The sequence below is a fragment of the Phocoena sinus genome, chromosome 2, assembly GCF_008692025.1.
Source record: "Phocoena sinus isolate mPhoSin1 chromosome 2, mPhoSin1.pri, whole genome shotgun sequence".
Taxonomy (NCBI): Eukaryota; Metazoa; Chordata; class Mammalia; order Artiodactyla; family Phocoenidae; genus Phocoena; species Phocoena sinus.
The window spans coordinates 75,597,851-75,621,903 of NC_045764.1; the positions used below are offsets into that span (position 1 = coordinate 75,597,851).

Genomic DNA, 24,053 nt, shown 5'->3' on the forward strand with positions numbered 1-24,053 from the left:
CCTCGCTTCTGTCTCCCCTTCTCTTGAAGGTCTGTGTGGCTGCTCTCTTCACAAATTATTTCCTCTGTTGGTTTACCTTGGAGATGGCGAGTTTAGAGTTCGCCCCAAGAACCTGGACTGTTTACATGATTCATATCAGATTAAATTCTCTCATCCCCCTCCTTCCAGGTTTCTTTAGGGAGGAAGATGAGAAGAATATGTCTTACCATACATGACTCTTATCAAACTATTAGAATTGCTTGTTAGTCTGTCTTTATGCCTCATTGGACTGTAAGTCCCAAGAGGATGAGAAAAGTACCTGTCTTGTTCATCTCCATCTCCCAACTCATAGCAAAGTGTCTGGCACATAATAGGTACTCAATAAATATTTATTGAATAGATGGATGGTGAGCAAGATTGGAAAGTATAATGCCCCTTTTGACGTTTCCAAATTGCAAATATCAGATGCACTTTCTTCTCTGCCTGTGGAGGAAACCACTCCTAGCAAGAACGCAACTCAATGCTGTAGAATACTCTCGGGCTACTGAGGTTATCTGGGGGGCTTTGCTATTGACAAAGTCATGGGAAGTTAGTTATCAGCATATATGAGCGATCTCTTAATATCAACTTTCACAAGTGCTTGAACTGAATCCAGATTTATTTTTCTAGTATAGTTTCTTTTTTTTTTTTTTTTCATTACGCGGGCCTCTCACTGTTGTGGCCTCTGCCGTTGCGGAGCACAGGCTGCGGACATGCGGGCTCAGCGGCCATGGCTCATGGGCCCAGCCGCTCCGCGGCATGTGGGATCCTCCCGGACCGGGGCACGAACCCGTGTCCCCTGCATTGGCAGGCGGACGCCCAACCGCTGCGCCACCAGGGAAGCCCATAGTTTCAATTTTTAATATGCATTATTTGCTTTGTATGATACCTTACTTACATAGCACAGTGCTTTCATAGAAATAATGAATCCAGAAAAACTCATAAATCCTTTGTGAAATGTGCAACGGAAGGCCATAGAACCGGTATCCGATCTACACATGATGAAATGAACTTCGTCATTGAAAGACCAGTTTATTTGGTAGAAAGTGATCAGAAATAAAGTAGGACGGACAAGTGTGAAAAAGCATATGTAATCATTTGGTCTTAACATCAGAATTCTTTGTGGAGTTTATTCACTTCCATTCCATTTCTTTCTTTCTTTCTCTAATACTGCTGGAAAGAGAGAGTACTACCCACATTTTTTTTTTTTTTGGCAGACTCAGGTATAAGTTAATTAACATTTTGGCCTCCAGTCTGGAGAGCAGACCCTGTTCTCTTTGTAATGGGTGCTGTCAAGCAACCTTTTCACAGGCAGAGGGAAAAAATGGTACCCACTGCACTGTCAAGGATTTTTATGAGGGTCAAGTAGCCTTGGAAAGAATTCAGGCCACAATGACTTGGCTGCTACAAGGAATGCCACAGCCCTGTGACAAGTTAGATTTGCCATAAACCTGCATTCACTAAATTCTTCAGATAGTGAGAGACTGTTGCACTCTAGCCCACGAATTTCTTGTATACTTTTGTTTTTCCCTTTTTTGCAAGTGCAGGTTAGATAGGTTGCTGCCCTCTCTTTGCTCACTTTCCCTCTTGTGTTCTTGCCGCTTCTCAGAATCACCATAAGCCAGATCACCCTAGGACTTGTTGGTCCTCCATGCGTCAACATAAAAAAATATTCTTTAGGGTCCACACAGTGTTCCAAGAATGTCTCAGGAACTGATGAGACATGGCTTATTTGTCCTGGGGAAGTGTGATTTCATGCTCAAGTTCCACCCTGTGTGAGTTTTTATGCTAAGCCTCAGACAAATGTATTCTTGACCTAAGGTGTGCTAGTTTTATTATTTTTATTAACAGCAACAGTAGCCTTGGAGCATTATTTCCAAAGGCAAAGGATTCAAGGAGGTTGAGGTGATCTATGAAGTCATTCAATCTTCCTAACAGCCAACGAAGTTTCATTATCATCGGCCTTTGACCGATGAGGAAACTGAGGCATGAAGAGCTTAAGTAACTGGCCAAATATTTTTCTTGGCAGGTCAGGACTAGATTTTTTCCTAAGCTTCCTTTCAACCCTGAGAGATGTAAATTCTTCTCTGGGTGGAAATGGCACCAGGTCAAAAATGTAGCAGAAGTGAGGGAGGGAGAGAGAGGTGCAGGGGTGTGTACTAGTTAAAGCTTTGCGGGGATACGTGTAACATCCTGGGCTTCCTTACAACATCCAAGGAAGTAAGGGGAGGAGCTATATAGCTTCACGGAGTTGTGAGGGAGACTTTGGATCTTCCTTCAGGTCAGAGGTTACAAACTGCTGACCCCTAGCCTCCATGGGACCTGAAGATGTGTTTATTTGGTCCATACAATAAAAAAAAAAAAAATACAGCAGAGTGTAAAAATCAGATTTCACGTGAAAATCTGAATTTCCAGCTTCACTAGATACATCGGTTCCGGCAACCTTGAGTCCTCATTTCCTGGGGTGACATTTGGCTGGAGCGGCATAGGGGCTGCCCTCTTCTTCAGATGCTCCAGTCAGCTCAGCTTCCCCACTGCCTGCATCAGCCCTTTATTATCTGCCTGGACCCTGTAGGCATTTGCCTTGCAGTCACCCCTCTGGTGCAGGGTTTCTCGTCCTTGATACTGCTGATATTTTGGACCAGATGATTCTTTGTTGTGAGGGGCTGTCCTGCATGTTGGGGAATGTTTAGCAGCATCCCCGGGCTCCATCCACTACATGCCAATAGTACCCCTTCCTCAGTGTGACAACCAAAAATGAATCCAGAGGTTGCCCAGTGCCCGCTGGGGAGTGAAATGGCCTCATGAGAGCTACTGGGTTTGTGTAATGAGCCTGAGCCAATGGCAGCTCCACCTCTAAGCGTCTCTGTTGTCAATTTCTGGGCATGAGAATCTGACTGGTCTCACTTGGCTCAGGGGTCTCTTCCTGTGGTCAGGTGGCAAGGTGGCATTGACCATCATGACTGCCACCTCCTGCAGAAAAGGGAGCAGGACAGGCAACCCAATAGGTGTCCATCGTAAGAAGAGGGTTACAAAAGATGCTACGTGAAAACAAGAGAGAGTCCAGGCATATATACACTATCAAACGTCAGGTAGATAGCTAGTGGGAAGCAGCGGCATAGCACAGGGATATCAGCTTGGTGCTTTGTGACCGCCTGGAGGCGTGGGATAGGGAGGGTGGGAGGGAGGGAGGCGCAAGAGGGAAGAGATATGGGAACATATGTATATGTATAACTGATTCACTTTGTTATAGAGCAGAGACTGACACACCATTGTAAAGCAATTGTACCCCAATAAAGATGTTTAAAAAAAGGTAAAAAAAAAAAAGAGTCCAGGAGTAACTCTCAATAGCATAACAATCTTAACTTTGCAAAGGATGTTCTTTGTACCTATTCCCTCATTTTATTCTCTCCTCCAGCGTTCTATGAAATAGCCAAGGCACATAGTTTGCCCTTCTAATTCAGCAAATGAGGAAACAGAAGTAAATGTAGTTGCCTCAGTGCACAAAACCACTAGATAGAACCCAGGCTTTCTGGAGCCCACTGCCCCTCCGGTTACCCCTGAAATAGCAGCCCTCTGTAACACAGCACCCTGTCTACTCCGGGGAGATTGAGGGAGAAGAGCAAAGCCAGCGGTCAGCAGACAGCTCAACCCTGAAAACATGAACGACTCAGTCACTCATGTCTGCAGAGCAGGTTTCGTTGGCAGGAGGCCACCCTGTCTAAGTCCTGTTCCAGTCCGTCTGGGTGTAACCCAGCCATTATGATCTCTCCGGTTTCAAATGCACAGAAACAATTAAGTCATTCTCATAATTTCATGTGGTACAGAAAGTTCCAAGCCAAAAATACCATCCTTGCTTCCTACTTTTAGACTTCCAGGGAACTTCCCCCTCCTTCCCTCCCTACCATTCACTTTGATTCCTTCTATTTTTCTCTTCTTGAGTGCCCTGCCCAGACACGGAGTCCTAGTTGACTTAACGAGGAGCTGTAGACCCAACACAAATCAAAACAAACCCAATCTCCACTTGGCAGCAGTGGTGAAAATAGGGAGTTGACAGCGGCCCTCAAGTACAGAAGGTTAAAACACAAAAGCGTGTGCAGATCTCACCTCCAGTGTATGGAAATAAGAGAACTGATCACCAGATGATCACAGAAGGATGGTGGGATGACAAGGGAAGCAGTTGTATCTAGTATATTCCTATTATTATTTCTGGGTCCTAAGTAACCACGGTCAAATCACTTTCTTTACCTTCAGTATATAAAATTTCCTGTCCCATAGGACTGTCACATCAGTCCTGTGTTGTTTCCTTAAATAATTAATTTTTTTAGATCTTTCTCAGATGTTATATTAACAGTAACTTCCCGACAGACAACTGACTTGGTCTGTGTGTACACACACACTCACGTGTGCACACACTGTCTCTGCCTTGGCGCTGGGTACGTGTTGCTGGACCACCATTTAGCTTATATCAAGAATGAAATGAATTCCAGTTAGAGGTGATTTGAAAGTTTCTTCAGTAGGAATAGATATTATAAGCTTATTTGTAACATGTCTTCTCCTTAGAGCAGTGGTTCTCAAAAACTTTAGCCTGCATCAGCATCACTTGGAGAATTCATAAAAACACCAATTGCTGGTCCCACTCTCACCCCCAGAGCATCTCATTCAGTAGGTCTGGGGTGACGCCAGGACTTTGATTTCTAATAAGTATCCAGGTGTTGCCGATGTTGCTGTCTGGAGGCTCTTTCTGTGAACTAAACTAATCAAGAATGGTGCTTTGACTTTCTTTGGTCGTCCCGAATCCGGGTTCATCCGACACCAGCTGTCTCTACCGTGCCACCTAAGTTTGACCCCAGTGAGATCAAAGTCGTGTAGCTGAGGTGCACTGGTGGGGAAGTTGGTGCCACGTCTGCCCTGGCCCCCAAGATCAGCCCCCTGGGTCTGTCTCCAAAAAAACGTTGGTGATATCGCCAAGGCAGCTGGTGATTGGAAGGATATGAGGATTACAGGGAAGCTGACAATTCAGAACAGACAGGCCCAGATTGAGGTGGTATCTTCTGCCTCTGCCCTGATCATCAAAGCCCTCAAGGAACCGTCAAGAGACAAAAAGAAGCAGAAAAACACAGTGGAAACATCACTTTTGATGAGATTATCAACATTGCCTGACAGATGCGGCATCGATCTTTAGCTAGAGAACTCTCACCATTAAAGAGATCCTGGGGACCACCCAGTCTGTGGGCTGCAGTGTCCATGGCCGCCACCCTCATGACATCATAGATGACATCAACAGTGGTGCAGTGGAATGCCCAGCTAGTTAAGAACTGCAAAGAAAAACAATAAAGGGTTATTTGACAGCCAATGGGAGGGAAAATGGTGCTTTGGGGAATTCCTTGGTGGTCCAGTGGTTAGGACTTGGCCCTTTCACTGTCGAGGGCCTGGGTTTGATCCCTGGTTAGGGAACTAAGATCCCGCAAGCATCGCAGTACAGCCAAAAAAATACATAAATAAAAAAAAAATAAAAGCATCACGGTAGCATCTTACAGATCAATTAATAATTCCAAAGGTAAAATGTATCTTTAAAAAAAAAAAAAAGAATGGTGCTTTGAGCACTAGGTGTCCCTGGCAGTAGTGATGACTTGCTTCTTCTGCTTCCGTGCCTTATGTGTGTTGTCCCTGGAAAGCCCCCCTCCTCCGATTGGCCAACCAAGTCCTGTGCATCTGCCAGGCCCAGCCTCAGTTCCCATTCCTTCACCTACTCTTTCCTGACTACTGCGCTTCACACTTGTCACTGCCCTTCTCTGAACTCTTCCGGTTTCTGGAATAAGCCCCAGGATTGACTCTGCTGCCTGCGTCACGAGCATGTTGCACGTTAGTCCTTTCCCCATCGAGACCGAACACACTTGATGAGTGAACGCGACTGTGCCTCATACCCTCTTCCGTGTGTCCTTGCACGGAAGGGCTAAGCACATTGTAGGTGACTCGGTAACTCACTGATTGGTGACCGCTCAACGTGAATTCAGAGAGGAAATAGAATGCTGCCTATACGGCCCACTGATACCACCTGATAAACCCACCCAATTTTGCTTCTGGTATGGTAACCCCTGTGACTTCTGTCCTCAAAGCCACAGATCCTTCTGCCTGATTCAGCACTGCCTGGACTTCGGTCTTCAGAGAAAGGATGTTACGGGCTGGTTCCGGCTGGTGGACACCCAGGACAGTTGTCATCACTGTGCCTGTTGTCGACTGTGCATGAGAATCAGTCCCTGGACTCCAGGGCAGTGCGATGGCTGGAGGTCAGCCTGCAAGGAGAATTGTCGAGAGGAGGGGATGTTGGTGATGTGCTGGAGAAATGGGTTGGGACCAGATTCTGAAGGCTTTACGTGGCTATTAGGGGCTTGGAGTTTGTCATATAGAAAATGGAGGGGTGTTTTAACAAAAAAGGGAATGAGGTAATCAGTTTTGTTCTTTGGAACCATAATGTGGAGGCCCCTGGCTTCTTACGGCGAAGGTGAGAAACTAGCAGAGGCAAACTTGTGAAGTAGAGTTGTTTTGGTTTGAAGGCTTCTTCCTTGATGGTCAACTCTTCCTACCTTTCTTTAGATACTGTTTTAGTTTCCTAGGGCTGCTGTAACAGATTCTCAAAAACTGGGTGGCCTAAGACAACAGAAGCTTACTCTCCCACTTTCGGAGGCGAGAATCCAAATTTGGTCAGATCACGCTCTCCCTGAAGGCTCTAGGGGAGGATCTGTTCCTTCACTCCAATCTCTGCCTCTGTCGTCACATGGCCTTCTCGCTGTGTCTGTCTCTTCTCCTCTTCTTATAAGGACATCACTCATACTGGATTAAGTCCCACCTAGTGACCTCCTTTTAACTTGATAACATCTACAAAACCCCTTTTTCCAAGTCAGGTCACATTACAAGTACTGGGGGTTAGGACTTGAACGTACCCTGTTTTTGGAGGAGGACACAGTTCAACCCACAGCAGACACTTATTTGCTACACCTTATTGCTTTAGGGCTCAAGGAAGCAGTGGGCTTGCTGCTGTAATGGGCCCACTACTTAACTCACCTGTGTAATGTGCTCTTGGGGAGGGTTAGGAAACGGCTACCATCTCCAGTAATACCAACAGCTCACTTAAGTAATCGTGCAGGGTGGGTGCACAGGACGAAGCAGCAGCAGGTGGGGAACTGACCGAAAAGAGCAGTTAGGGTGCTCTTGCAGGTGAGAAATAGTGAGACCTCGAGTAAGTTGTGGCTGTGAGAATAGACAGCAGTGGGCAGAGTGGAGGAACGGGTCTGAGGTAGAACCAGTAGGATTGGATGTCGGGGGAGGAGGGACTCGAGGCTTGTTATCAGCCTGTTGGAAGATGTGAGAGTCAGTGTGTGTGCACAGGGATGTAATACTTATCTGTGTATTATATATGTATGTGTTATTTTGGGGGGGAAGATAAACAAGGCCTTAGAGACAAGTTTTTCTTTCTTTGTCTCTCATCAGTTAACTCAAAAGATGCTTTATTGTGCTGGAAAGGAGAGTAATAAACTGGAAATGATATGGAAGAAAGTGAAGAGCAACCTTGGAAATCCATGGGGATTAAAGATATTTTTAAAGGAAAAATGGGGAAAAAAGAACATTTTGGCCCACAGCCTTCTGAGAAGGTTCCTCTAAATGGTGTGTAGTTGTCTCAGGGCATGGCATCCACTCACCTAAGTGGACTTCTTTTTTTTTAATTTATTTATTTTTATTTTTGGCTGCATTGGGTCTTCGTTGCTGCGTGCGGGCTTTCTCCAGTTGCACTGAGCGGGGGCTACTCTCTGTTGTGGTGCGCAGGCTTCTCATAGCAGTGGCTTCTCTTGTTGCTGAGCACGGGGTCTAGGTGCGCGGGCTTCAGCAGTTGCGGCACGCGGGCTCAGTAGTTGTGGCTCGTGGGCTCTAGAGCGCAGGCTCGGTAGTTGTGGCGCACGGGTTTAGTTGTTCCGTGGCATGTGGGATCCTCCCAGACCAGGGCTCGAACCCGTGTCTCCTGCCTTGGCAGGCGGATTCTTAACCACTGCGCCACCAGGGAAGCCCTAAGTGGACTTCTGACCCAGCCCTCCAGGCCCTTCATTCAGGTCTGAGACTGGGCCACTGGCTGACCTCGAGGGACACTCACATGTTCTTTGTGAACATAAGCTGCCAGGTCCTGGCATCACCCTCATAATGTCCTCTTAACCCTTTAGTAGCTGGCTTTTGCATCTATTATCTGATTTGGTTTTCACAACCTTGGAACAATGGAAAATCCCGTGACAGGGAAGAAGAACTGAATTTCAGTCCTTTTGGGTTTTTTTCTGGGAGTGGGGGTTACTGTTTGCACAAGACACTCAACTTCCCAAAGCTCCGTTTTCTCATCAGCAGTGAACCAACAACCCCGTTCTTGTAGGATCATTGTGAGGATGAACATCAGACAATGTGTGTACAGTGCCCGGCTCAGAGCTGGTGCACAATACATATTAATTCCCTTTCCCCTCCTTTTCCATCTCCTTTCTCTTTCTTCTTCCAGGTTTTCTGAGTCTTGGGGCCAAAGCTCTGCCATTCTATCCCACTGGAAATAAAACGTAAATAAATTAAAAAATAGAGAAATTATAAACAAATTCCTGTAGAGGGTTTGTTTTAAACTCACTGAAATCAACGATAAATTGCATTGCCATCCGAAGGGCTAGATTAGGGGGGTTTGGGAGTAATCGAAGCAAACCCTGAGGGTGAAGGCGAGAAGGAGATGTCAGAATTATAATCGGGATGAACGTAGATCGAATTTGAAAGACAGAGTCTGCCGCTATCTCTGTCCCTTTCCCACTGTGGTCAGTCCCAGCTGCTGTTACCTGCTTGTTCTTCCAATAGAAAACAACTCCGCAGAGCCTCATCCTTCTGGCACCCAAGGTATTAATGCAGTTGCTGGCGGATCTGGTTGGCTAACCAGGCTCAAGTGCTACCCAAGGTGCTGGAGCGCGGCCACCACCCAGGTCATCCCGGCAGCGCCCCTGGGCAGCGTCCACTTGGACTTAGTTTCACTCTGCAGTTAGAAAGCAGTGGCCTACATTTCCAGCTACATAAAACTGGGAACGTTGATCTAGTCAGGCCTGCCCCTTCAGCCATCTGTCTCTGTGCTCTCCTGTGTTTCCCTGACAGCATTGCTTCCCCAGTGCCCTTCTACTTGCTCACATCCCATCCCCAAATCCCTGATCAGAGGTCCTGTGTCAGAATCCCTCCCACAGAGGTGTTAGCTCAAGGTGCATAGATACGGTTACCAGAAAGCTTACTGCCACGTTGCTCGTAACCCAAAGGGCCATCCACAGGGATTTTTGGATGGATGGCTTCTTCAGCAAGTAACTCACCCTCTCAGAACTTCTAGCTCCTTGTTTGTTACACGTAAATTACTAATATCCAGCCTGCCTGTGAGGACTGTGAGATGATGAGTATGAAAGCACTTTCTAAATTGCAAATGGTCTTACAAATGTGAGGGATATGATGAATCAATAGTGAAAACAGTCCTTTGAGGCCTTTTACAAGCAAAGGCATTTTTATATATTTAAAATCTTGCCACTCACAAATTTAATATTTGAGGTTTTGCCAACCTGGGGAGCAGTTGCATAGCAGTTTGCAGTTTCACCGAGGTATATATATTTTCGTCCCTCCATAAATGTGAATATCTCCCAGGAGGATGAGAAGTGAATAGATGAAGTAGTAGAAGTCAAAATAAGATTACATGACAGAGTCTTTAAAGATTCATTAAAACAGATATTTGGGGCTTCCCTGGTGGCGCAGTGGTTGAGAGTCCGCCTGCCGATGCGGGGGACGCGGGTTCGTGCCCCGGTCCGGGAATATCCCACATGCCGCGGAGAGGCTGGGCCCGTGAGCCATGGCCGCTGAGCCTGCGCGTCCGGAGCCTGTGCTCCGCAACGAGAGAGGCCACAGCAGTGAGAGGCCCGCGTACTGCAAAAAAAAAAAAAAAAAAAAAAAACAACCAAAAAAACAGATATTTGTGCAGTATCTTTTATGCCCCTATCAAAGGTCTCTGGTTTATTGGGAGTGAGACAAAAAGGTAAAAATTAGAAATATACTGTGTAATTAGGTAAGCCATAAATACACTCAGAAAATAATTAGTAAGCATAGCAACAACAAAAAATGCATACCAATATACACCATTATTATAAACAGATTCTGTAGCCTGGCGCTCTAGAAGAACTTCTGGAATTAAGTTTAATTTTATTACATTTAAATGGGGGGAAAACAGTCCCACCCGAGACTATGCAGATGCAGTTACAAGTGGGCTTTATTGTTTGTTACAGGTGTGAGTGTTTATTTCTCTCCCATTTAACATTCTGGATGTAGACAGTGCAGGGTTGGTGTGGAGCCCTGCAGTTGTGGGGTGCAGGCTCCCTTCCATTTCTGCTCTGCCACCCCCAGCGTGTGGCACTGGTCCTTCTGGGCTATGGCCACCACCTACCAATTTGGAGCAAGGCGGGTAAGGGGGTCACGCCCCCTCCCTTCTTTATGACGCATCCTAAGACTTGCACACACCCCTTCCACTTCCGTCACCTGGCCACACCTAGACGCACAAGAATCTGGGAATGAATTCTTTATTGTGAGTAGCTGTGTGCCCAAACCAAAAGCCAGAGATTGTGTCACTCAAGGAAGGGAAGCACAGACGCTGGGGAGCAATGCGCAGGTGCTCCCACCGTTCAGCCTCCTGTCTGCCCAGGAGCTGATGGTAAGGGAGGAAGAGAGACAAGTCAGTGCAAGAAGATTGTGACTCAAGGCTTATCCAATCTGTCAGGGAGTTCCTGGGGCAGTTTAGTGCTGATGATATTTTTGGTTTCACTAAGGAAAGGTTTCGTTTGAATTAAATTATTATTGAATGACCTTTTTGACTTTCTGTTCGATGTGAAGGCTGCTCAGAGGCAGCTGTTTGAGAATGAAGAAGCAAGTGCTGACCTCCTCTGTTCTGACACAACTAGACCTCGGTGCTGTTGGAGCCGGCCTGGTGCTCACACCCCTGGCCCCAAACAAGGTCCTTCTGAAACCATGGTCAAGTGAGGCCAAGCAAGGCCGCAGCAGAATTTCGTCTAAGCACAGACTAAAACAGAGTTCCCGTACAACCCACGATACCCACCAGACATCTTCTCCCATGCTAGTAGGAGTAGCCACTGCTTCTTTACCATTTTATGGTCCTCTCTGTCCTCCAGTCAGCGCTCCCTGTAGATAACATTCATTGAGATACTCAGTCATAGAATTGCCACGCTTTCTGGCAGCGCCCAACCTAGAGCAAACGCTTGTTTCCTTAGACCTCCCTAAAAACCACCCAACCAAAGCCGATCCTGGAATAGGTTCTGTGGAAGGGGTGATACTGTCTTGTACATTTGGAAAATCTGTGTCCGTTTAAAGGAGACTTGACCGCAACCTGGGGCCAGTTTCTTAACCTCTGAAAGCTTCAGTTTCCTGATCTATAAACTGAGGATAGTAATATCAACTTCACAAGGCTGTGAAGGTGCTTTGTAAAATTACAGAGCACATTACAAATCTAAGGAAGGCATTTAATGACGAATTCTATTTTTCTAAAATTCGATTTGAGCCAAGGTCAGTGATTAGCTCAGTTTATAACTTAATTTACATGAGTAAGTAATTTTGCATTCATAGTCGCCACTTATCTGTACTTACGGACTGGGAGCTGGATCCCTGGCCATTTCTACCCAAGCCAGGGCAGTTTCAACAGAGCCCTCTTGAGAGGAAAGCTTTTCTGAAAAGAAGATAACAACTGTCATTTGAGTAGAGAAAATGAAAAAGGCAAAAGTCACATTATGATTTATTTTGTGTCATACCTAAGTAGTTAGAAGATAGCCCCTTTTTAAAAAAAATTTATTATTTATTTTTGGCTGTGTTGGGTCTTCGCTGCTGTGCGCGGGCTTTCTCTAGTTGCAGTGAGCGGGGGCTACTCTTCATTGCAGTGTGCGGGCTTCTCATTGCGGTGGCTTCTCTTGTTGCGGAGCACGGGCTCTAAGCGTGCAGGCTTCAGTAGTTGTGGCCTGTGGGCTCAGTAGCTGTGGCTCGCAGGCTCAGTAGTTGTGGCGCACGGCCTTAGTTGCTCTGCGGCATGTGGGATCTTTCCGGACCAGGGCTCAAATCCGCCTGCATTAGCAGGTGGATTCTTAACCACTGCGCCACCAGGGAAGTCCCAGCCCTTTCTCTTTTCCCTGGGCTTCAGAAGTCTAAAGGAAAACTCTAGAACTAAGAAATATTTCAGCTCACTATTTCTCAGGGTCACTATCACCCCAGTTTTGTGAAGAGATGAAAAGAGGCTACCTGAAGCAGTGGAGTAAGAATCCACTCTGCCTTTTGCTTTATATGTGACCTTGGCCAAGTACCTGACCATTACTTTCCTCATTTAGAAAATGGAAATAGAGATGCTTGCCTTACAACTGCAGTTGTCTCTTGGGGGACTGGTTCCAGGACCTCTGCAGATACCAATATCCTCTGATGCTCAAGTTCCTTTATTTAAAATAGCATAGTATTTGCATATAACCTAGTACATCCTCCCATGTACTTTAAATCATCTTTAGATTACTTATAATACCTAGTACAGTGTAAATGCTATGTAAATAGAGGCCAGCATGTGGCAAATTCAAGTTTGCTTTTTGGGACTTTCTGGAATTTTTTTTCCCCAATATTTTTGGTCTGCAGCTGGTTGAATCTGTGGATGTGGAATCTGCGGATATGGAGGACTGACTGGACTTCAGCCATCACTCCAATAGGATAATGGATGTGAAAACTCTTAGCTGTGCAGTGCCATATATTCAGGAAGGGAACCATTATATTCCTGGTGGTCGTATTTTATTGGGAGAGAGCCTGCAGGGCTCCTTTAGTATAACAGGCTGCATTAGAGTGCTGACTTTGTGCCAGTTGTGTGTATGATAAATTGTGCCACCACTCTTGCAAGGTCTGTAGAGGGCCAAATTAAAGGAGATGTTTGTGCCTCAGTGCCAGTACTTGGAGACATAACCCAGCTGTGGGTTACACTGCTTACTCCAAGGGGAAATCTAGAAGGTGCCGTAGCCTCTCGCTTTTGTGTTTCAGACAATGGATTTCATCAAGGTGGCAGCTGATTCTACCAGTCAGATTTAGACTTGATTGGAATCTGAAATTGAAGGCTTTCTTTGCAGCATGGAGCTTACCTGTTAAGCTGGTTTCTAGAAAAACCAACCAGGGTGTCACATTTTCTTTTATGTGCGAATCAGTTAATATGGTAGGTAGCTTGGAGTGATGCTAAGGGTTCGTCTCACCAGACAACTGCTGAGAGCATTTCCTTTCTCTACCCTAGAGATGCTCTAGGCTAGCAGACTAAAGTCATACGTGCCCTGGCCACAGTGTCATTTTCTCTTGGGCAGAAGTGGAGATACCTTGACCGGTCCTTACCTTCCCACACCATTTTTATATTTGAATTGCCAAAAGTCTTATTTGCCTTCAATACCTTATCCTTACATATGTACAGACCTTGTATATGCAGTTTATAATGCACTTTACATCTCATTGTTCTATTATAAATTTAATAAGATCAATCAAGCCCAAGCCCTGAGGGGTGCCAAGCACTGTGCTAGGTGGACTCTGGGGATGCAGAGAAAAGGGGACAGATTTCCCCGTCCACATGGCACTCACAGTCAAGTCAGAGAATCAGTTGTATTTACATCTAATTAATGTCAAGACAGCATGTCAAACCCAGCCCTCGAGATGGGTCCCAGGTTTAACACATTTCTCCTAATGGTCCTTTGAGTTTGGTTGTGACGCTCTTTTCGTGGATGAGGAAAGTGAAACCAAGTGGCCTTAAGTGGCTTCTGTGGTCGCCCAGCTCAAGTGGTCCGACTTGTAAGCACTGGCCTTTTCTACCCCTACACAATACCGCGCTGCTCTTGCCTTGACAGCGTGCTCTCGTAGCATGCTGCCATATCAAGGTGACAGATGAATGTCTCTGTTAATCATATAGAAGCTATATTTGGGGTTGACCTCTCTCTACAGACATTTAGCAAAGCGCCTTAGTTATCTGGATACCTCCTAAATCTAACTTCACTAGCTAACTGATCTCCTCATTGGCCGATGGTTTCTGTTCACTTCAAGGTGTACTGTTTCTAACCTTTTTCTGCTTCACCTTTCCCCACATCGATGCTCATCCTGCCCGGGACCTGCCTGAGGTTTGAGCCAGATCCCATCCTCATTCCCTCCAGTGGAAGCATTACCCTTTTTTTTTTAGGTGTTCTTTGCACTATCTTAGAAACAGGTCTGAGGATGGGGGGAAGGTACATTTTGCAAAGTATTCATAATTAGTGTGAGGGTGTAAATTCGGGAGAAGTTAATCGATTAAATGGTATCCCTGATTCTCCCTTGATGTTATCACAGAAACTCATTTATATGGCACCCGTTTACAAAGGACTTCTGTCTTCTGTCTCACTGATCCCTCACTAACAACCCTGAGAGGGTGGGAACAAGGGAGTTTAAGTAAATCCCCCAGGCCACCCAGCCAGTAAGTGGCCGAAGAGGAAATGTGAGTCCGTTCTTCCAGCTCCCAGTCCTGGGCTTTTGCCCTCTGCCAAGTCACGGCAGAATATGGACTTAGTGATAATAAGGTTGGCCCCAGTGCTGAGAGTGGTCGTTCCTTGCTTTATTCCTTCCAACATCCAAGAGCATCTTCTCAATTATAAATGATAGCCTCCAGCATTAGCCCTGAAGACACCGCTGAGGGTCCCAAGTGCTTTCACCCAATTTCCAGGCTCCTGTTAAATCTCTGAGGGGCATGAGTGCATTACAAATGAAGGGTAGCCTTCAAGATTGCAGCCGCGGGGGATAAGATTTCCTAGGAACAAGGACATTTCAGAGGAAAGAGAAGGTAAACTCTAGTGACTGCCAAGTTGTCATAATATAAATGGGGAACTTATTTTTAAGTGCTCAAATGTCCATATACATAGTAATTTGGAGTCTACATTTTCCTCCAAAGAGAATGCTTCCTGGGCTGTTGTGTACATTAACTAATGTAGGTCCTTAATTGAGGATATATATATATATGCATATATATACACACATGTATATATGTGTATATATATGTGTATATATACATAATATATTGTGTGTGTGTGTATATATATATATTTGGCCGCGCTGCCCATGGCATGTGGAATCTTAGTTCCCCGACCAGGGATCAAACCTGCGTCCCCTGCATTGGAAGTGCAGAGTCTTAAGCACTGGACCTCCAGGGAAGTCCCAAGGAGACATTTTAAACAAATTCTGAGGATTTCTATGCTGTCACTGCTAAAATGTAAAGAGAAAAAAAAGTATAAAATAAGCCCTCTCAAAGAGTTTGTTATTTCTGTTACTCTTGTTATGATTATGATTTTATCATTTGAATGTTCCCTTAGAGTTAGTCTATGAGCCCTTCAAAACAGCCTACCCACATTCTTCATAACCATACCTCCAACCCAAGGTGAGCATTTTTGGAATTTCTTTTTAAATTAGAACCTTGGAAGGCTTATAGCTAGTAAGCCATCACGGGTTTCTAGATCTGCCAGCTAGCTTATTGTCTTCAACCAGCGTCATCTTCCTTTTACATCATGTGACCCAGAGATAGATTCACTTCCTCCTGTGATTAAGTCAGAGAGAGGGGTGGGTGGGAAGGATGGGTGAGTGAGAGTGGTGGTGGAGACTGTTAAATGGTTTAAACTTTTGGTGGTGTCTTTTGCCCATAAAGAGTTAGGAAAGGGGATGGCCTTCAGTGTGGGCAGGGCGGACAGAGCCCTGAGAACAGGAAAGCCCAGTCCACCCTCAGCCTTCCTCCAAGGACTGGTCTTGTCACACCTACTGGTTGGGAAGAGCTGCCCTAGATTATCTAGGAGAGATTCAAGGGGACCCAAAGCCCAGGCATTTAATGCCTGGGCTTTACTTGATGATAAATTATAACGTAGCTAATTGATCTGTAGGAAACAGTTGCTCAAATGCCTTTTCAGCTTCTCAGTGGCAACAAAGTATATGTGGCAAAGCTCTTACATTAAAGATTTAGAGATTCCAGTTAGGATATTTAAAACCTTACGCCAGGTGGGAGATAGTATCGTATACCTCACACCAAATTGTTGAGTCTTACAGCTGGGCATTAAGATTTTTTTATAAGCAGTGTTTGAGGTGGAAGAGAACAATTGTTAGAGAAAATGTAGTCAACTTCATTTAAATGGCTTAAATGATGATTATAGCTGATTGTTGTCTGACAGAGTTTGGGCTGGTATCTCTAAAACGAAATTAACTACAGAGTTCTTGAAATGGGGTCATCAGGTTAGAATTCGGTTGTCTGCGAAGATCAATGATTTCTGTCTTCTCAGCTTACCTGGCAGGCAGGGGTAATATATCACAACTAGGTGTGAAGTGCATTTGCATTCTTTTTTTTTAGTAGTCACCAGCGCATTCAGTATTTTTACGTAATGAAAGAATTGAACGTTATGGCAACAAAATTCATCCTTCACACTGGAACTACCACTGCATATTTAGGTAATTAACTGGTAAACCTTTCTGTCTTAAAAAAATAATAAAATCAGTATATCCCCAGGGCCTGGCACAGTACCTAGCAGAGGTGTTTTTTGTTTGTTTTTTTTTAATAGATCTTTATTGGAGTATAATTGCTTCACAATACTGTGTTAGTTTCTGTTGTACACCAAAGTGAATCAGCCATATGCATACATGTGTACATATTTCCCCATATCTTCTCCCTCTTGCGTCTCCCTCCCACCCTCCCTATCCCACCCCTCTAGGTCGTCTTAGAGCACGAAGCTGATCTCCCTGTGCTATGTAGCTGCTTCCCACTAGCTAACTGTTTTACATTTGGTAGTGTATATATGTCAATGCTGTTCTCACTTTGCCCCAGCACACGTGGGTTCTTTTTTTTTTTTTTTTTTTTTTTTTTGCGGTACGCGGGCCTCTCACCGCTGTGGCCTCCCCCATTGCAGAGCGCAGGCTCCAGACGCGCGGGCTTAGAGGCCATGGCTCATGGGCCCAGCTGCTCCGCAGCATGCGGGATCCTCCCGGACCGGGGCACGAACCCGTGCCCCCTGCATCAGCAGGCGGACTCTCAACCACTGCGCCACCAGGGAAGCCCAGCACATGTGTTTTTGATGGGGCTAAAATGATTGAATCAGTGAATGACTGAATAAGTGAAAAACATAGGATGAGGTTCAGGAAAAAGACTACAAGAGCAGTTGTTATTAAAAGACTGCCACCCCTGAAATTACTATTATTGATGCCAATTCTCATTTATGTTTATGAATCTTTAGGAATTTTGGAGTATACTTTATAGCCCATTACTCTAGTTAAGAGAAGAAAATTCTTTTTTTAAAGATATTTATTTATGTATTTGGTTGCACTGGGTCTTAGTTGCAGCTCCAAGGCTCCTTAGTTGTGGCTTCAGGGCTCCTTAGTTGTGGCACACAAACTCTTAGTTGCCGCATGCGTGTGGGATCTAGTTCCCTGATCAGGGATCGAACCTGGGCCCCCTGTGTTGGGAGCGTGGAGTCTTATTCACTGTGCCACCAGGGAAGTCCCAGAAAATTCTTAAATGTAAACTTTTTACCTAAAAACTTTAATTTCTCTAATGGTGTTTCAGCAGTCGTTATTAAAAATCACTAGCCTACAAATATATTTCAGGAAGGGGATCCAGGCTTGTGTAATATTGACAGGGCAAGAGAATCTTTGGTTGCTGAATAAGCTCCCTGGTCTTCCTTTCTGTGCTAATTTGCTGTAGAGACAGTTCGGGCTTCTTTCTAAGGTTCTGTCCCAGCCACTCTGGTTGTGGAAGTGGCCATCTACTGGTAGCTCTTGTATAATAAAGTCCTATGAGGTAATATTTTTACACAATCATTTTTAGCCAAAAGAAAATATTGGCGATCTCAGGTGGTGGCAGACTCCCTCATGGGAACGAGAATGGCTGGAATGGAAGATAGGGCATAAAGAAGGTCTTCCCTCTTTGTGGCTCAAGAACAATTGTGGGCAGCCTCTTTGAGCTGCTCAGTTGGATTTCATCCTTTTCACCACGTTGTTCTTTGCCCTTGATCCACTTGTCCCCACCTGGCTTTAAGCTCTCTGGTCCAAAAGGACTGACTTCATGTCCACCTTTTAAATAGATACTCATTCAGCAGCACTGCAGCTAAAGTAGAGAGGAGGGACGAGATTGGCGTGGGGATTGAGGCTCATAGGCACATTGATGGAGGGAACCAGAGACAAACGTCCCACGCATAACAGCTTTGCATATGGACAGACCTGATTTCCGTGTATGCATCTTTCTACGGGGCTGTCTGGGCCATTAAGAATCACCCTGATAAAAAAAGCATCACCCTGACTCATACTTCTGGTTTTCAGTTCAACTTCTAGGAGTGCATTATTTCACACCCTGTGGAGGTGGAACTTGGTGTCACAGATGAGGAAGGCAGCCCCCTACCCCCTCAGCCTATCTGGAACCCAGCAGGTGTGAGGAAACCAGCTACCACATCTCTGAGAAGCCCACAGAGATGCTCCATAGCCCTTGTCTGTCTGAAACACGCAGCTTCTGAGAATAATGCGTTCTCCCTGAGTGCCAAATAACTGGGCTTAAAATTTTAATTCTGTGAAAGCTGGTTGTCAGAGTTTGATGAGGTGCAGAATAGGTACATAGTCTCAAATTTTTATCTCCGCACAAATTGCTTAGCAGTTACAATAGGAATAAAAAAATAGAAATTATGTAGTGGAGAAATGGGACAGTACTTAATGAAACGATAAAAATGAATACCACCCACAAACATGATGGACCTCCAGACGTGATACCCTGAGAAGGACACAAAATCACTTGACTCGAGTTCTAGCCCAACATGCAAAAGCTCAATCTATTATGAGGAAACATCACACAAACCCAAACTGAGAGAGATTCTATAAAATAACTGGCCCGAATTCTTTAAAATGCCAACATCATAAAAGACAAAGGAAAGCTAAAAAGCTGTTAGAAATTAAAGGAAACTAAACAAATACAAAAACTAAATGCAATATGTGATCTTGTACCAGGAAAAAAAAAATCTTGTCAAAGGACATTATTGGGATAATTGATGAAATTGGAATATTGACTTGGATAAAAAGTATTAATGTGACATTTCCTGAAGTTGTTTACTCTGGTTATGTAAGAAAATTCCCTTTTTAGGAAATACATACTGAAGTATTAAGGAATAAAAGGGCATGATGTATACAACCTATTTTTAAATGGTTTAGATTAAAAAAAAACTATATATACACACACACAGAGACAGAGAGAGGGACAGAGGGGAAGCAAACGTGACAAAATGTTACAAATTGGTAGAGTATAAGAATTTTTTAAAACTTTTCTGAAATGTTGAGATTATTTCAAAATAAAAGGTTTTTTAAAACCATCCTTTCCTTATCCTACCATCAAAAACAAATTGAACAAAATGCCCAGTTGTTTCATCTACCCTGGGATGGGTCAGCAATCAGCTGAAAGGGCTGGAAAGAGACCTCTGGCCGCCTCCTGCCCCCTCACCCTTACTCCTAAGTCAAATGGCCAGATGTGGATGATTCCTGCAGAGACACCAACCAACAGCTCCAGACTCTTATTTCAAGGGCAAAAGGCCCAGGGAACTGCTAGGTGAGATTGTTCTTCTCAGCATCTCAGCCCCAGAGAGCCAAGAATCCTCTCCGCAACAGTAATGGTGGCCGCAAATTGAGGTCAGTAGGAAAACAGATCTGTTTTGGGTTGTAAAGTCGCACATAATGCGATGAGTGAACAGAAAAGAATGTACCCCAGTGAAGGGACGGCCTGTGAACTCCGGGTCTGGTTCTGAATATTCTTACGATGCCTAGCATAGAAAACAGGAAACATCAGTTAAAATGGGAAGTGGCTGTGGGCTGAATTACTGTAATTCCTCGTCTTACTTAGAAGTTGGCACGGAGTAGGCCTTCATCCACAGCCTGACGTCTCCCGCTCTACAATGTCTTGATAATTTTGCCCTTTCTTAAGGGTGATGCGTTACCAAGCAAAGAGCCTCTTAGGCTGGAATTTCTACCTTTAAGTGTGTTTAGAAATTGTGTTTTTAAAGAGCTGTTTGTCCCCACCCCCCCATCTCCCGGTTAAAAGCAGCCTGACTCTGCCTCTCCTTCTGGTTCCCTCCTCCTGCCCCCTCTTTCTTTCTAAGTAGGCGAGATGCAGCACACAGAGCGACTCACAGCCTGGCTTAATAATAACCCAGCAATAAATGACATAGCCATTATCATGCTAGACAGATAAACAGAGGGACATTCCCCAAAGCTGTGAGCGCAACCACAACTTAGCTTTTCAGTCCTCCCCGCATCTCCACCATTCCTTTGGGGTCCTCTAAAGTATCAGGGAAGTTCTGGCAGCCTGTCCACGCTGTAAAATGCAGATAATCGTTCCTGCTCACTGCCTGCCTCGCTGAGTCGCTTTAGGGCTCACATGGGATGATGAATGGCGAAGTAGCGAGACACTGGAAGCAATATACAAATAAGAGCTGGTGTTGGTTCTCTTACTGGATGAGGATCTGACTAGTTTGGGCCCGTGCCCTTTGGAAGAAGGACAATTTTTCTGTGTGACCTGGGCTGCACCCTCTGATGGGCAGTCCATCTTGGCTGTCTGTTTCTTGTCCCAAGTGCTCAGCTTGCCCTTCTGGCTTTCTTGCGGCCGCCTCTCTTCTTCCTGTCTCTCTGTTCCATCTGTTGGTTTTGTGCCTCACCAATGAGAAAGTAAGCTTGATGAGAGCCAAAGTCTTGTCTGTATGGTCTGCAGGTGTTACCCCAGTGCTTAGAATAGCGCTTGACTCCTGGTAGGCACATAACTATTGGAATGAATGAATGAATGAACAAACAGATGAAATGCTTCCCATCCTCAGTTTTCTTACCTACTGTTGGCTCCCTGTTCTGCACCATCCTGCTCATGCCCGTGATGAGAACTTGTAGTAGCCAATGGTGGACTCCTGGCCCATTTCTTGCTCCTAAGCTCCAGAACTCCAGATCCAAATGCCCAGTGCCTATGTGGAAAAAGCTCAATGAAGAAGGGATTACGGGGCTTCCCTGGTGGCGCAGTGGTTGAGAGTCCGCCTGCCGATGCAGGGGACACGGGTTCGTGCCCCGGTCGGGGAAGATCCCACATGCCGCGGAGCGGCTGGGCCCCTGAGCCATGGCCGCTGGGCCTGCTGCGCGTCCCGAGCCTGTGCTCCGCAACGGGAGAGGCCACAACAGTGAGAGGCCCGCGCGTACTGCAAAAAACAAAAACAAACAAACAAAAAAGAAGGGATTACGAGTGTAGATTCTGGAAGCAGAATATTTGTTCACTGGTGTTGATCTGGGGCAAAGGATGTAACTTCTTTCTGCCAGGGCTTCCTCGTCCTTAAAATGGGGATTAATAATAATGCTGACCTTATAGGTTTGCTGACACAATTAAATGATTTAATACATGTAAAGACCTTAGAATGTTGCTTGGTACATAGTGAGCCCTCAATAGAGCTCACTGCACAGGGATTTTCATTCTGGTTTAATGTTCCATCTGGGAAATTGGGGTGACTGCCTTTTCTTCATATAAAAGGGGCACTCTTTATATGCCGAATCCTGAACTGTTTTCTCCCAATGAAGTGCGAGTTTATTCTTTGCTTGTGCTGTTTGGACCATGGGTACCCGTGCAGCCCCTGCTCAGCTCTAGAAAAGTGCATTCTCGACTCGGCAAACATGGTGGCTGAAACAAGTTATGAACTGTGGGACCCCAAACTCCCCTTGGTCTGCAAACTCCCATTTTCCCACCCCCCACCCCCCCCCCCTCCAGTCTAGGGGAAGATACTGTACAGGTTCACTCCTCAAGCTCTGGCTTCTAGAAATTCAGTCCCTTCTTTGGCTATGTGGATGATTTAGGCAGCAGGTAGTGGGTTATGTTCAGATAAAAAAAAGACCCCCTAAATGGGGAGGCCCCTGTTCATGTGCCGTCTTGTCTGTAATTGTAGTCCTGTCACAATTCAGTTGCGATTTTCATCACCCTGGTCAGGAAATTCATGGGGAAGGTTACTACAGCAACCTTCACTCTGCTCTGGAAAGCATATCACTTACAATGGGGCCTTTCAGTGGTGGGGCCCCGAAGCTGGGCAGTGATTTGGTCTATTCAGAACACAATGGGGCAAAACAGAATAGAAGGGAACTACACATTGTTTCAGGCTCCCGCTGCCATCTGTAGCATTGCACATCGTCGTTCATCCTTGTGCCCGACTTAAGGTTTGTTTCTCCCGTAACACACTTTTAATTTCACGACGCACATGCCTGCCAGTTGAAGTGCGTTTCATGGAAGTTTAAATAATAGTAACAATTCTATAGGGGTGTACAAACTCAGCCAGAAAGTGCTACAGAAATACCTTTGAGAAAAGGTGGTATGGGCTTTTGATTTAGAGACAAGGGAAACACGAACTGGGTTTGTTTAAAAATATTCAAACCACTCTTCGATCGATTTGCCTGTAAGACAGCCACAGTTTTTTGTTTTTGTTTTTTTTTTAAGGGAGAAAATTTTAAATGACAGGAAAAAAAAATAAAATCACCCTTGCCCTTATTCACAGCTACTCAAAACAAACCCACCCACTAAACAGAATTTTTCCTCTGATAGTAAATGACTGGTTCACTTACATTTTTTAAAAAAAACTAGAGAATGTTACAGAGGTTTTTCAAAGCTGAATTTAGCTGTTAAGCCTGTGAGCAGTAATTGTACCAAGCAAAAGAACTGTGGTTTCCTTAGAATGGAGGTTGGAAAGAAACTTTTTTCTTCTCTAATTTTTTTTTTTCCTTTAGTGCATTTACGGTATTTTATTTACTCACACGGCTTACCCCATGATCAAACAACTTTTCTTTGTTGTATGTTTATATCTCTAGGGTTGTTTCATGCCCTTCCCTTCTTTAATGTTTCCCGTATGTTTAATTTAAATCATTTGCCTTTTATCTTTCTCAGGATCTCAAGCTCTTTGTCTCTCTTCTAACCTTTGTACTCTTCTTGCTGCACCCAATTTAAAAAAAAAAAGAAATTGAAATGAGCTTTTCTTCTAAGTGCAAAGCTAAGATACTTCTGTACCTTAAACCCAGCCAACCTCCATCAAGCAAATGGTGACTCCATTTTGCTTTTGATTCCAGTGAACCTTAATTGATGTGTGGTCACTCCCAGGTATCTTTGGGTGTTGGTTATTTGATCAGTAAGTAATACTGTGCTTTTGGCCCAACTCCCAGGAAGAGAAGGGGTCACAGCCAGGGAGAACATTAGAACTGCTGGCGCTACGTTTCCTCATATTTTGGGTCTCAGGGTTCGGGTAGAAAGGAACTTCTGTGCACTTGGGAGCAGACTGTAGCACGAATCCTTGCAGCATTTCTGCAACCAGAAGCCATGCAAATGTTTTTGCAAATCCACTTGTGGTCTTGCTGGCAGGTTTTGAGCACAACCCTCTTTGTGAGGCGGTGATGTTGACATTGATTTTCTATTCACTGTCCTGCCCCAAAGTGAGCACACTGTTTTCTATATAACTGGGTGGGCACACTCTTCTCTACCTAACACTGAGAGCAGCCTCGGTTTGTCTCAGTTCTTGCATAAAGTGATTTCTGTTATTACTGCTTTGGGATCATTTGTGTGTCAACTCCAGCCCTCTTGACTCTCATTCCCGTCCGTAGTACGAGGAAGACCAGAGTTTGTTACCCACTCTTTGCAGGGCTGGGAGCGGCTGTGGTTTGGCTTTGGAAGCTCTGTAACAGGTTCCTCCAGCGGATCCCTAGCTTGGACCATTTTGGCTGAGCGAGAATTTCTGTGAGGTTATTTTTAACCTGAGTGTCTTTATTGTGTTGAGAGGCACCTTTGCCACAAAGGGAAACCATCATCTATCTGGTCCCCAAAGAATTTTGAATGAGAAGCCTGCCCTTACTGAAGACCAGGGTGTGGGGCTCTGGCCTTGAAATTGGCCGTTGAGTCCTTTGAAGGCAGAGGC

The 24,053-nt window shown here is 45.1% G+C and overlaps 1 protein-coding gene and 1 pseudogene across 3 annotated transcripts in view; both read left to right on the forward strand.

The window, feature by feature from the left end:
• The window catches only part of MYO1E (myosin IE), a 204,334-nt gene that overhangs the window by 47,890 nt on the left and 132,391 nt on the right, over positions 1-24,053 (forward strand). The window lies entirely within an intron of this gene.
• LOC116749822 lies at positions 2,978-9,979 on the forward strand (annotated as a pseudogene).